Source organism: Andrographis paniculata, unplaced genomic scaffold (genome assembly GCF_009805555.1).
Source record: "Andrographis paniculata isolate CXL003 unplaced genomic scaffold, ASM980555v1 Contig66END, whole genome shotgun sequence".
NCBI classification, from domain to species: Eukaryota; Viridiplantae; Streptophyta; class Magnoliopsida; order Lamiales; family Acanthaceae; genus Andrographis; species Andrographis paniculata.
This window is the reverse complement of record NW_026137602.1, coordinates 2,453,472-2,468,840: the sequence shown is the minus strand read 5'-3', so window position 1 is coordinate 2,468,840 and position 15,369 is coordinate 2,453,472. Positions and strand designations below refer to the sequence as shown.

At 33.4% G+C, this 15,369-nt stretch overlaps 1 long non-coding RNA gene across 1 annotated transcript; it reads left to right on the top strand.

Annotated features, from left to right (window-relative positions):
- The first annotated feature begins 2,448 nt into the window (after positions 1-2,448).
- On the top strand, positions 2,449-3,861 carry LOC127262765 (uncharacterized). Its single transcript, XR_007841258.1, has 2 exons — positions 2,449-2,573; positions 3,693-3,861. It is a non-coding gene; the product is annotated as an uncharacterized LOC127262765 (long non-coding RNA).
- The last annotated feature ends 11,508 nt before the right edge of the window (positions 3,862-15,369 follow it).

The following is a 15,369-nucleotide window of genomic DNA, read 5'->3' as shown; positions in this document are numbered from 1 at the left end:
ATGCAAGGATTAACTGGGATCACGAGTGTGAGTCATCCTTTTTAGAATTGAAACATCGATTAACTTCAGCGCCAATTTTGGCTTTACCAGTGGAAGGTGAGGATTTTGAAGTGTATAGTGATGCTTCGAAGCAGGGATTGGGATGTGTCTTAATGCAGAATCAAAGAGTTATTGCTTATGCATCACGACAACTAAAACCTCACGAAGAGAATTATCCAACACACGACTTGGAAATGGCAGCAGTTGTGTTTGCTTTGAAGATTTGGAGACACTATCTTTATGGAGCCCATTGCAGAATATTTACTGACCATCAAAGTTTGAAATATATCTTCACCCAAAAAGAATTGAATTTAAGACAAAGAAGATGGTTAGAATTGGTGAAGGATTATGATCTTGAAATTGTGTATCATGAAGGCAAAGCAAATGTTGTAGCCGATGCCTTAAGTCGAAAACCAAGGCATAACTTGGGCTTCATGTCGGTTGCTGATGAACTGTGCCAAGATTTAGCGCGGATGGAAATTGAGGTACTTAGACGGGGTATGACTCGGGGATATTTGCAAATGATACAAGTTGAGCCTGAAATTTATGATCGCATTAGAGCGGCTCAAATGGAAGATAATAAAATGGTTGAGCTTGCAGTAAAAGTTCAGTACGGTCAGACTCAAAATTTTAATATTGCTCCAGATGGGAGTCTTCGATTTCACGGGAGGTGGTGTATCCCAAAGGATCGAAATGATTTGAAAGAGCAGATTATGAGTGAGGCTCATAATACACCATACTCAGTGCATCCGGGGGGAAATAAAATGTATCATGACCTACGTCAACATTTTTTGTGGAAGGGCATGAAGAAGGATGTAGCCAAATTTGTTGCACGATGTTTAAATTGTCAAAAGGTAAAAGCAGAACATCATAGACCAATGGGGTTGCTACAACCTTTAGAAGTTCCACTCTGGAAATGGGATTCTATCGCAATGGATTTTGTAACAGGACTTCCAAGGTCAAAGTCGGGAACAGATGCAATTTGGGTAATTATAGACAGATTGACCAAGTCAGCAGTGTTCATTCCAGTACGTATGACTTGGAGTATGCAGAAATTGGCCAAATTATATGTTCATTATGTGGTTAAACGACACGGTATTCCTGAGGTGATCATATCAGATCGTGATCCACGTTTTCAATCTCGATTTTGGCAAAAATTGCAGGAAGCCTTTGGTACTCAGTTGCATATGAGTACTGCATTCCATCCTATGACTGATGGTCAGTCAGAAAGAACTATCCGTATTCTGGAAGATATGCTAAGAGCTTGTGCTATGGAATTTCAAGGGAGTTGGGAAGACCACTTGGATTTAGTGGAATTTTCATATAATAATAGCCATCAAGCAAGTATCGGAATGACTCCTTTTGAAGCTCTTTATGGTCGAAAATGCAGAACTCCTTTAAGTTGGGACGATATGAGTGATCGACTGATACTGGGTCCGGAAATGATTGAGGAATCGAAAAATAAGATTCGAATTATCAGAGAAAAGATGAAGGCAGCTCAAGATCGTCAAAAGAATTATGCCGATAGAGCCCGACGTGAGGGTCAATTTCAAAGTGGAGATTTTGTCTTATTGGAAGTATCCCCAATGAAAGGTATTAGAAGGTTTGGGATTAAAGGAAAATTGAGTCCGCGTTATGTTGGACCTTATGAAATTGTCGATCGAGTTGGTGATTGAGCTTATCGGTTGGCACTTCCAAATTCTATGGAGCGTATCCATAATGTGTTTCATATATCTCAGCTTCGTAGGTATGTTGCAGATCCTTCTCATATTTTATCTCCAGATGAGATAGAGCTGAATGAAGATCTTTCGTATGAAGAAAAGCCTCTGTGGATCATGGACACAAAGGTCCGAACCATGAGGAATCGAGATATTCGTATGGTGAAAGTAATGTGGTCCAGACATGGAGCGGAAGAGGCCACGTGGGAAGTAGAACAAGAAATGTTCAAGGCATAACCACAACTGTTTAATTAAGTTGCCTTGTTATGTGTTTGAGTTTAGATTTCGGGGACGAAATCTTTTTAAGGGGGAGTGGATTGTAATGCCCCGATTTCGGAATGTATAAAATAATATTATTATAGCAAATAAATATTTGACAATAGTAATGGAATCAAGAAATTAATATTTTGGGATAAATTATATTCCAATTTTGTATATTAGTTATAATTAAATAGACTGTTAAACGGATAAATATCGATAAAGATAAATATAAAATATAATATATATAATAATATAATAATAATAATAAAGGTAATGATGATGAAGATAATATTTGTAATAATAATAATAATAATAATAACGTTAATAATAATAATATAATATAATATATATAATAATAATATAATTGTATATATTTATACAAACTCAAACCTTACCTGCGAAGGACGACCAAAAGCAGAAGAATGCGAAGGAGAAAGAAGAGAAAAAAGAAAAGAAGAAAGAAAAAGATTTAGCCGTCCGATTCCAATTCCGACTTGGGTGTACGTTGGAGGAGATTTGGGTGAAGTTATAAAATCCAGAAAGTATCGGTAGGAGGTAAGCAGTAGGGAATTAAATCTAATTTTAAGAAATTAGGTATTTATGTTGCATGTGATTCTGATTCTGATATTGATATGATATTATGTGGAATCATTTGGTCAGTGCATCTATATATGTATATATGTGTGTGTATATGCATGTGTGAAACTTCGTTTTACGATATTTGATATACGTATTTGATCGTGTTGGTGAATTTATAAAAAGGAGGATAGGTGGGCCGTCTCACCAGCCCTTTTCATTAAATTCACTTATTGACATGCTGCACACATTGCACGATTTATCGGATATGTTTTATGGATCTATCGTTTAGTCGCCGTGTGCGGTAGTGCTAGGCGAGGGCATTATCTGGGGTTAGGATATTCGACCCCGATGTACCGTAACACTTTGGCGATAGTGGACGATAGTAGTCGGACAACTGGGTGACTTAGTCGCACGGTCATTCAGGGATTAGACCCATTGCAGTTGAGACGTATTTGGTCTAATCATTCGGGTTCGGTGTTGTTCCACTCATTGGAGTAGCTACTAGTGAGGTCTACCGGTAGTTTAGGATCAGATGCCAAACTCCAAACGCGATCCCGTTAGGGCGTGCGAGGAGGAGTAGAGTTTCCGGGTTTCCTTCGGGTGATTCCAGGTTGCACGGATTCTACTACGTTACACAGGGTAGGGCTAGACAGGAGGGTCCTATCTTCGCTATCACAGACTATGGGGTGTCTTGTGGTTAATGGCGACAACGTTCGACTATCCATGTATTGATTGCGGGAGTCGTATGGTGGGTATATGGAAGTGACCGGGTGACCGTTATATTATTATGGGTTTACCAGGTCCTTCCTTGAGCCGAGGATTTTCCGGCTATTTATTGATGATAGTCTAGTGAGCCGTTATTATGGAGTCGAGGTTATTCCGGCTGCTCACTTTGACATATGTATATGGGTATATGTGCATGAGTTGTCGATTTTGACATTATTGTTACATTATTTCAGTATGGGCATGGCATGTCATTTATTTTGCAAATGACGGAAATTAAACTCTATTTTCGAGCATGACATGGCATATTTTATGTTAGTTCTTAAAATGGATTTAATTCTAGACTGCTTTTAAGAAAAATATTTGATTCAGGTACGCATGGCACCTCCGGGACAGGGGACGTCTCGGGAGATAGAAAGACGGGCTGAATGAGTGAACTGCATCTGATGTATTATATGTAAATTCTAACTAGAAAAACCTCCCGTTTTGGGAGTATGTTTTTGTAAATATTTATAAACTTGTTTTTTTGGGAATAATAAAATGCTTATATAATTAATTTTAGCCTTAACACTGTGTTGTGGGGCCCGAAGTAGGAGGTAACGACCTCATGATGCAGTGTGGCGGTAGCATTTCCAGTATGAGCCAACTGGGGGTGTTACAAAATAACTACTACAAATTCTCACATTACAAGAAATAAATAAATATATATTATCAAAATCAAAGTTTCGAAAGTAACATCAATGATCAAGTGTCTCGTTTCTTGTCCTAACAAGTTCACTACAACTTTCGTTTTCACACCCCTATAATGTAGCCCTACAAAACTCTAATAAATACCGAGCTATAATGTATATAGAGAAAATTACAAATTTTGTTTGTACATAAATATATATACCTATATGTATGTTTCGTTACGAAACTCTATATCGCAATCACCTAATTTATAAATTCTAAAATCAAGTAAAATCAGGAAACTTGTGCGCAAGAATAAATCGCAACCGTCCAAAGCTTTGGTTCCATTTGTTCGCAATTTTTTATAGGTTTTTTTTCCTATTAATAAATTATTTTTTCTTCAAAAAAATGAAATTAAATATTTATTTTTTATATTATACTAAAAATTAATTTAACATTCAAAATATTACATCAATATCTATTCATGTAACTTCAAAAATTATTCAAACTCACAATTTTACTATTTAAAAATAAAACTTCCAAACAAACATACCCTAAAATAAATCTTCTATGTGTATATATGATTGTTGTTACTATGATATATTTTTATTTTCAATACTCTATAACAATATCATAGTAGAACCACATATGTCACATATTATATTTGATTTCAACACAATTATATTCATGCACGTAGTAAAAATAATAAAAATACAATGTAATAATTCGCACAACATATGTTGTCTTTATCTCAAAACATATAATATTAACTTACACCACATTATAACGATATATACAACATATGTTGGTTCAATATCGACCATATATTTTGTATATTATTAAAATATGATAGATTGAAACTAATCAGTACTGTAACTATTTCCTTGTATATATATATAAAAGGGTAAATTATTTTTTTGGTTCCATAACTGGATCCCCTTATCATTTTAGTCTTGTAAGTGGAGCCTGTCGCAAACTAGTCCCATAAATGAAAATTTTTCGCTGTTTTAGTCCTTCGGCGCCGGAGGCCACGTGTCCGCCAGGTCAGCGACACCTGGCGGATATATGAATTTTATTTTTTATTTTTATTTTTTAAATTTTTTAAAAATTTATTATTTATTTATTTTTAATTTTATTGAAAAATTAAAAAAAATTGAAAAAATAAATAAATAAATAAAATCCACGTGTCCGCCAGGTGTCGCTGACTTGGCGGGAAGCGCGGGCGTCTCCGGCGTCGGAGGACTAAAACAACGAAAATTTTCCACTTATGAGACTAATTTGCGACAGGCTCCACTTACGGGACTAAAATGATAAGGGGGTCCAGTTACGGGACCGAAAAGCAGTTTACCTTATATATAAATATTTTGTACTCAAACATGTAATAAGTATGCAAAAATAATTGAAGAAAAGATAGGGTAAAGAGTTTTATAGGGACATGGGAACCTTGTGGAGGGTAAGAAAAGGCAAATGGTACACAACAAAATTGGGGAACCAAATCATCAACAAAAAGACAACATAGTATTTGTTCCTAACCTTTTATCTTTTACTTCACCTCAAGGATAATAATAATCCATTCAAACCAAACCCCCCACTATCCATGTCTCAAGATACTTCTCACAAAAATATATTTTTGATATATATATATATATATATTTATTATCCCGCAACTGAACCCCCTTATTATTTTAGTCCCGTAAGTGGAGTCTGTCGCAAACTAGTCTCATAAGTGAAAAATTTTCGTTGTTTTAGTCCTCCGGCGCCGGAGACGTCCTCGTAGCTCGCCGGAATCCACGTGTCCGCCAGGTCAGCGCCACCTGGCGGACATGTGGATTTTAATTTTTTTTTTAATTGGACCAAATAAAAAATTAAAAAAGACAAATAAAATTAAAAAGGGTAAACTGTTTTTTTAGTCCCGTAACTGGACTCCCTTATCATTTTAGTCCCGTAAGTGGAGCCTGTCGCAAACTAATCTCATAAGTGAAATATTTTCGCTGTTTTAGTCCTCCGGCGCCGGAGACGCCCGCGTGGCTCGCCGGAGGTGACGTGTCCGCCAGGTCAGCGACACCTGGCGCTGACGTGGCGGACACGTGGATTTATTATTTTTTTTTCATTTTTTTTTTAATTTTTTTTTAATTTTTTTTAATTAAACCAAATAAAAAAATTAAAAATAAATTAAAAATAAGTTTTTAAAAAAATTTTAAAAAATAATTTTTTTTTTAAAAAATCCACGTGTCCGCCACGTCAGCGCCATGTGTCGCTGACCTGGCGGACACGTCACCTCCGGCGAGCCACGCGGGCATCTCCGGCGTCGGAGGACTAAAACAGCGAAAATCTTTCACTTATGGGACTAGTTTGCGACAGGCTCCACTTATGGGACTAAAATGATAAGGGGGTCCAGTTACGGGACTAAAAAAACAGTTTACCCAATTAAAAATAAATTTTTTTAAAAAAATTTAAAAAATAAAAAAATAAAATAAAATCCACGTGTCCGCCAGGTGTCGCTGACTTGGTGGACACGTGGATTCCGGCGAGCTACGCGGGCGTCTCCGGCGCCGGAGAACTAAAACAACGAAAATTTTTCACTTATGAGACTAGTTTGCGACAAACTCCACTTATGAGACTAAAATGATAAGGAGGTCCAGTTACGGGACTAAAAAAACAGTTTACCCTATATATATATATATATATATATATATGTATGTGTTTGTGTGGGTGTGCGCAATATCTTGTATTCATCGTCTTATCCCAAGTTTGTGTCATTATTTTAGCTCTATGTACTTATGGAATTATATTTTGAGTCTTATTTACAAAACTCGATTTCTTTTTATTTATATATATATGAAACACGTTGAAAATAAATCATATAACTATTTTTTCGATGTTGTTTTGAGGATTAAAGAAACGGTTTCAAATTAATTATAAAACTATTTTAACATAATATAAATAAATGTCATAAATTATAAGATATTTTTCATTTAGGAGTAACATTTCCTTAAGTGATTGAGAGATTAGATTTGATTGAATTTTGAATCAAATTCTTGTCGTAAGTAGAAGAAACGTTTTTATAAGTTTGATCGCGGTACTACAAGAAATTATCAATTTTGTAACGAGGTTTTTTCGTTCCTAAATTCACCTTTTTCCGTTACTAATGATATTAGAGATGAAATTACGTTAGCTACGTGAACTTTAGGAATGAAATTCCGTTACAAATATACTATTTTTTTGTAGTGGGTGTCTCGAACATTTTTTGTAGTTTAAAATTGATTTAAAATGAAATTTTGATTTGATTTTTTTATTTAAAGAGTATTTTAATGTAACGTTTGATATAAATAATATTAATATTTTTATTTAAAATGCTAAAAGAACAAACTCCTATTTATGATTCAACATAGTTATGATTCTATTTACTTTCGGTTTTATTTTCACATTATTTATCAATGTTTTATTTTTTAAAATATTATATCAAATATATAAATTTTATATAAAATACTATATCAAAAAATTATTATTTATTTAAAATATCATATCAACATTTATTTATATCATATTAAATATTTATTTTCTATTTTCAAACCAATTCAAAATTTCAAAATACTTTCAAAAACATATCTAAGAAAGAACAATTTTCAAAATTATTAAGATTTGTGAATATATCCAATGTCTATTCACCTTTTATTACGACATGTGCTAATTTCAAAATATTTATCTCGATACAATTTGCATGATACTTGTCGTAATAATCCAAGCAATTGAAAAGATACTTTAATGTGTTTGTTTGGGGGATTGGATTGGATTTCTACTATTCATCCAATTTTTTTTTTCCAAAAAATATCAAATCAAACACCTATTTTTTTTATTTTTTATATTATACTAAAAATCAATTTTACATTCAAAACATCGCATCAACACCTATTTATATCACATCATACAACTATTCAAATTCAATTTTTTTACTATTCAAATCTCAACTCAAAATCCAAACCCCAAACAAACACGCCAAAAGAAACATCAATAAGTGACTGCCCAATCATATATTTTTCTAAAATAAAAATATACAGTTTTTTTTTTTTTTTAGAATTTAATTTAATACTCCCACCGTCCCGGTGAAAGAGTGTCGTTTATTTTTTGCACGTAGATTTTTGAATATTAGTATTATATTATATTGTAGTAAAAAAGATAAAAACACCTCTATTAGTATAGTGTAATATAAAAGTAATGGTATTTGTGTAATATTTGTAAGTTGGAAGGATATTTATTATGTTAGGTAAGTAGTACAATTACTAAATTAGGAAATTATAACCTTGTTTTGGGATGGACGAAAATGGAACATGGCAACCTTTCAATAAGACGGAGAGAGTATTTTGTTTACTATACAACTCTCGCGATTTCTTAGAAAATACTCTCTCCGTCTCCTAATATGTATACATTTTATCATTTTTGTTGTCTAAATACAAAATATTTGTTGAGATATTTTACGTATTTACTTTTAGATTTATTAGATTTAATTTTGGTATTATTGAACCTATTTCACAATGCTTGTATATACGCATCTTATTTTGATGAATAATATAATGCAAATTTTCAGTTTCCGTAATATATTTTAACATAGTGTCAGAGCTTATTTTTCTTCTAAATTAAATATAATATACTAACTCGCGTTTCTCCAAATACCTTCAACTTGTACTCAAAGGTCTCCAATTTCAAGATTTTTATTTATGATTTTATGGCGTCAACGGAAGTTTTCTGATTTTGAGATCCATTTGCAATTGGTCATCCGTCAAGTTTATATCTCAATTCTGTGTTCGAATTCGGCCTTTGATCGTTTTGTTATGATTCAGTACAAAGCGCTGCTTTCGATTGCGTTAGAGTCTCATCGTTTTTATTTATGATGAACGATTATGGCTGCTTTATCTTCGATCTTTCTTTGCAAACTTAGGTTAGTTTCAACTGTATCACCTTAGTTTCTGTATTTGTATATATATATATATATATATTTATCTAAATAATAAAAAAATGCAATATTTATGAATATATATTTATAAAAAAATTAAAATTTGCTTAGATTTTTTTTTTTTTTTTTTTTAAATTCAAAGTAAACATACTATACATCATATATTATGTACAGATGCATGTTAATATATTGGGTAAACTGTTTTTTTAGTATCGTAACTGGACTCCATATCATTTTAGGTCCGTAAGTGGAGCCTGTCGCAAACTAGTTTCATAAGTGAAAATTTTTCGCTGTTTTAGTCCTCCAGGGAGACGTCTGTGTGGCTCGTCAGAGGCCACATGGCGGACATGTGAATTTTATTTTTTATTTTTATTTTTTAATTTTTTTAAAAATTTTTAATTTTTTTTAAATTTTATTTGCTTTTTTTTTTAAATTTTTTTGTTTGGTCCAATTAAAAAAAATTAAAAAATTAAAAATAAATAAAAAATAAAATCCACGTGTCCGCCAGATGTCACTGACCTGGCGGGACACCTGACGGACACGTGGCTTCCGGCGAGCCACGCGGGCATCTCCGGCGCCAGATGACTAAAACAACGAAAATTTTTCACTTATGGTATTAGTTTGCGACATGCTCCACTTACGAGACTAAAATAATAAGGGGGTCCAGTTACGGAACTAAAAATACAGTTTACCGTAATATATTAATGTGGCCATAATATTATTATTATTATTATTATTATTAGGGTAAACTGTTTTTTAGTCCCATAACTGGACCCCTTATCATTTTAGTCCCGTAAGTGGAGCCTGTCGCAAACTAGTCCTATAAGTGAAAAGTTTTCGCTGTTTTAGTCCTCTGGCGCCGGAGACGCCCGCGTGGCTCGCCGAAGGTGACGTGTCCGCCAGGTCAGCGACACCTGGCGGACACGTGGAATTTTTTTTTTTTTTTTTTAAATTTTTAAATTTTTTTTTAATTGGACCAAATAAAAAAAATAAACAAATACAAATAAAATTAAAAATAAGTTTTAAAAGAAAAATTAAAAACTGAAAAAAAAAAATCCACGTGTCCGCCAAGTCAGCGATGACCTGGCGGACACGTCACCTCCGGCGAGCCACGCGGACGTCTCCGGCGCCGGAAGACTAAAACAGCGAAAACTTTTCACTTATGGAACTAGTTTGCGACAGGCTTTACTTACGAGAGTAAAATGATAAGGGGGTCCAGTTACGGAACTGAAAAAACAGTTTATCCTTTTATTATTATTATGACAGATCCTTAACAATTTTTCTTCACGTTATTATCATAATGCATACATGACTATCGCACCCTTGTAAGATATTGAATATCCGTATATAAATATGACGTATGATAGGATTTTCACATAAAAAATTGTATTTAATTTTATCGCATTAAATATATATTCAAACAAACTCAAAATTTTAAAATACTTTCAAAAGCATATCAAAATAAAAATAATTTTCAAAATTATTAAGATTCACCCAAAATTTAAAAAGTGAATATATGGTCTCTTCAATGTCTATTCACCTTTTTATTAGGCATGTGCTATGCACTACTAGGAAAAGAACTTATAACCACAAAAATTTGTTCCAGATTTTAATTTTGCCATAATTAAAATTAGAGTTAGCAATTAAGAGTAATATTTGTAGAAAAAATTACAAATAACTTTTCGTAACTATCATTTTAAATAACAAAAATGTTTAAAATATTTTTATTGAATGTCTTTCATTTCACTTGAATGACAGTAAATTTAATTTTAGATGTGACACAAATAACAAAAAAACATGCAACATTTTAAGTTGTTACAAACATTGTTATGATATAATTTTTATGCCTTTTGAAAGTTACGGCATAAATATAAAAAATATCTACATTTTTTAAAAAAAAATTCATTTGCTATTTGTTAGAAGTCAAATCCACTAAATCCCAAGTTTGAATCTTTTCCAAAGTATGCAATTTCTCAGTCATAGCTTGCTGGCACAATGGATCAGCACTTGCCTCACGAAAAGACCTAGGCTTATAGTGAGATAATATGACAGAGTAACAATGATAATCAATAAGGTGAGAGGAAGGTCTATTTACATGAGTGGGACGACGGCAAACAGAGGCTCATGAGGAGGTATCGGCTCAGGAAACGTAGGCGGAGAAACTTCAGGAGACAGTGACAAGAAAAATTAATCAATGAGCTGTGGCGAAATGGGGGGAGGAGTGTTGGAAAAAGATCACAGAGAGAAAGATGAGTAAAACGATATTCTAGACTATATTTATGTGACGGAGGAAATATACATTAAGGATCATACGGGATGATAATAATTGGGCATACTACTTATTCTCCAAATTAAAATATATTATTTTTTTTCACAAAATATTATATAAAGTAATTTTTTAAACCAAAACCACAAATACAAACTACAAAAATAATAATAAAATCACAAATCAGCAATGTATTTTGGAGTTTTTCTTTTTCATAATTTAAATATAATATTTTATAAAAAAAAATATTTTTACAAAAATTAAGATAATTATATGGTAAAAAATCAAAATCAAGCTCTAAAATAATATCAAGTTATCTCCATTTATTTCTATTTTATTTACTCAAAAAAGTACTTGAATAATAGTGACTACTTCTCATATAAAATAATAATAATAATAATAATAATAATTAATAGAAGAGTTGTTGAATGAATCAAGAATATTATTATATTGATATGTATATTTATACTAGAATCCGCTTTTGCGCGGTATACCGCGCGACTATTCTGGTCGGACTTCATAAGGTGGGCCACGGAGGTCTGGTGTGATACGGTGGGGTAAGGAAGTCGGAGCCGATGAGGTCGGGGAATGAAATTGTTTGCGATGAAGTCGGGAATGAAATCCGGGACTCATAAGGTCGGGTGTTGAAGTCGGGGTTGATGAAGTCGAGGTCGGAGGTGAGCAACCGACCGGCACTATTTGTCTTACCTGCGTTTGTCCGACTTAATTTAGCCCGACTTGTAGGCCGTTTGGTTTATATCCTGACGGATCCACCATCGTACTGGCATTATTTAGTATTATTATTATTTTTTGTGCTGAACAATAATTATATTTTATATTTCTTTTGTATAAATTTTTTTTATTTTTTATTTATATTATCTTATATAAAGATGTTGGATAATATAATATTGTTCATTATATATTATTTAAAATTTTTAAATAGAACATATAATTCATTCAAATAAAGCAGAACGATAGCAAAGTTCACGTCTCTTCTAACAAGATGAACAATCTAAATTTCCTTCCACTTTAAATCAGAAAAAGTTGCACTTATAACAATATAAATCAACCAATATAAATTGGTCAATATAACAGTTGATGAATATAAATCAGAATAACTTCCACTTATTCGAATTGAAGCCGAAATTGCAAAAACTGTGTAAAGTAAAGAAAGGGAGATGAATGACTTGAAGGTGACGGTACCTGTGCATTGCATCAGTTGAGGTTGATTTCATTTACCTTTGCTGCCTTATCAAGTACCTGTGGTTTCTTGCAAGTTAATCCATCACCAGCACCAACACTGAAACTCGAGGTGTGACTAACTTCACGTTTCAGAGGAGATACAGGCTCTTGCACTTCTTTCTTCTGTGGCTCAGGGGTTCCATCCACAAAGCAAGCGAAACCAGGAACATCATTGAATTGTGCTACATGTGTTTTCCTATTTGGTTCATTGCTCTCTGTTGGACTGACGTTGTTGAATGACATGTTAAGTTGGTCCTGAAAGTCGAACGGAACCTGATTCTGGACACTGTTTGGATGGAACCCTATAACAGAAATCATTTTAGAAGATTATATAGCAATGTATACTTCTGATATAGAAGATGTATAATCTAGAAGAGAAATAGGTGGTCTAAAATAAGTATAACCTGACCTTAGATTTGTCAGATGACAGAATGCAGCCATACAAACAATAATAATTTGTTGGCCCTAACAAATTTTAACATTATATGGAAAAGAAGGTGTTGTTTTAGTAGAAACAAAATAAGTCGATTTTTTAAGAGCAGAAACTGAATTCTTCGAGAACAGTTTCATCCATAAATTCCCAAATTCTCAACTAAAACTTACTAAATCTCTAAAAAGAACATGAAAAATAAAATTCTCAGCAAGCAAATTAGGAGTAGAAAAAAAAAAAAAAAAAAACTCATTGCATGTTGATTTTTTTCGCAGCACCGGTGAGCAACTCCTTGTAAGGCACAACAACTTCATCGTTCCTTGAAGACATCGTTCCTTGACAGAACGCCAATGTGAATTTGGCCACCTAATAGCATCCAAGTTACTTATGTCAGTAATTGTGGCCATATTGCTGTAGTTAAGCATGTATTAGAGAACTCAATAAAAAGATGTAATTTTTATAATAGAAACTACGATCAATGTCAAACCTACCAATGAATACTGGATTCTTCAGTTTCAAACAGCATCTGAAAGCGCATGGCATTAGATACTTTGGTGTGGTATATAGCCTTCACATATTTGGCAGAGGTATAACAAACTGAGAGGCTTGACATATTCCAACAAGTAAATGGAAGATTCATGAATATTAAATGGAGCATAACAGTAACTGACATTAACAAAATTAAGTGAAACATAAAAATATTTGAGAACTTACAATGTTTGATTTAAGCCTCCATAAAAATATATAATATGAAAAATCACAAAAAGGAAACTGAAGAGGGCATGAGATGTGACACAAGAAGGGAAAAAAGCTAAAAAAAAAAAAAGATTGAGTTCACAATAATGTGGGAGTAAGGGTTGTAGGTGGGCTCTTATGGATGTGGACTATGTAAAATTTGGAGGTGGAGATATATTAATGCCAGCCAATTGTAAAAGCTTCTTGTAGACTATGTTTTTCGTCCAAGAAGAATGCATTCCAGTGTTGATGTCTGAAGGAATGAGGACATGCAAAGAGTCAAAAGATTTTGCTCGTGATAATGCAACATATAGTTGACCATGCATAAATACTGGTTGTTTCATGTACACGCCAACAACATCTAATGTCTGCCCTTGTGATTTGTTAATGGTCATTGAGAAGCACAACTTAACTGGAAATTGAGTACGTATGAACTCAACAGAGCATTCATGTATATTGTTAGGCTTTAAAGGTATTCGTGGTATAAAGCATAAAGTCCCTTTTTGTGGGCCTGTTGCAATCTCTGCTTGTAAGACATTGCGTGTAATTTGCTTACAAATAAGCCGTGTACCATTTGAAAGGCCATTTGTGGGGTCTAAGTTACGCAATAGCATTATTGGTGCACCTGTCTTCAAAACTAATCTATGAGGTGGCATACCATTAGGTGTCAAAGTATTTAGGTAATCTTCATAATGTGCTTGTTGTGATGGATCTTTAGTTACATCTCTTGCAATTAGTACGATTGGTTCTCCAAACATGATTTCAATTATTTGATTGTTAATAGTATCAACTGTCTCGTTCGTAGGTGTCAGTATAGATCTACTTATTAGTGCAGTAGAGGAAGTTGGATGGAGTAAATTGTGTGGGTAGATCTTGTCAATCAGTTGCAACAAGTTGTCATTTTCTAAGCTAATCAATGAAGTTGTTGGGATCTGAATCTCTCCTTTGTTATTATTTACACAAGAATTGTTCCCTACTTGTTCAAGAAATGATGCAAATGATGTATCGTTTTGTGCCCGCATATTGACAGTTAAGTGAAACTTATCTGCATGTGTAAATAGAGGAGATGATACACAACTTGCTTCGATGTACTGGTCTTTTGTTCTGTCTCTTATGACAGGAGTAATTTGACGAAAATCCCCCCCGAAGATCATAACTTTACCACCAAAACTGATGTTGTTATCCATAATATCTCTCATAGTAGTGTCAAAAGCCTCAATTAGTTCACGTCTTGCCATTGAAATTTCATCCCAAATAATTAGGTCGGTTTGTCGTAACTCATTTGCTAAGGTAGACTGTTTGCTTATCTGACAAGTCTTATGTTCATTAATATCTAATGGCAATTTGAATTTTGAGTGGGCAGTTTGTCCATTAGGAAGGAGTGATGCAACAACTCCAGACGTTGCTACAGCAATAGATTTAATGGTATGATCAGATGTGTATGACAAAATAGCAGTGTATAAAAAAGTTTTTCCTGTACCAGCTGGTCCATCAACAAAACAGACATAAGGTTTCTTGTTATGCAATTTCTCGATAATAGTGTTAAAGACCAATTGTTGTTGTAAATTAAGTTTGTCAATAATTGTTGGGGGTGTAACCGGGTTAAATTGTCTAGGTGATGTCTGTTGTAAAGGTATTTCAGTTGGGTCATTGTCGGAGTGTTCGCGCATGCGTATCCCAAAGTCATGAATATGCATGCCAAATGGTTCAAGGAATTTTTCTACAATTATTGCAGCGGCACGATCAATAGAAAATG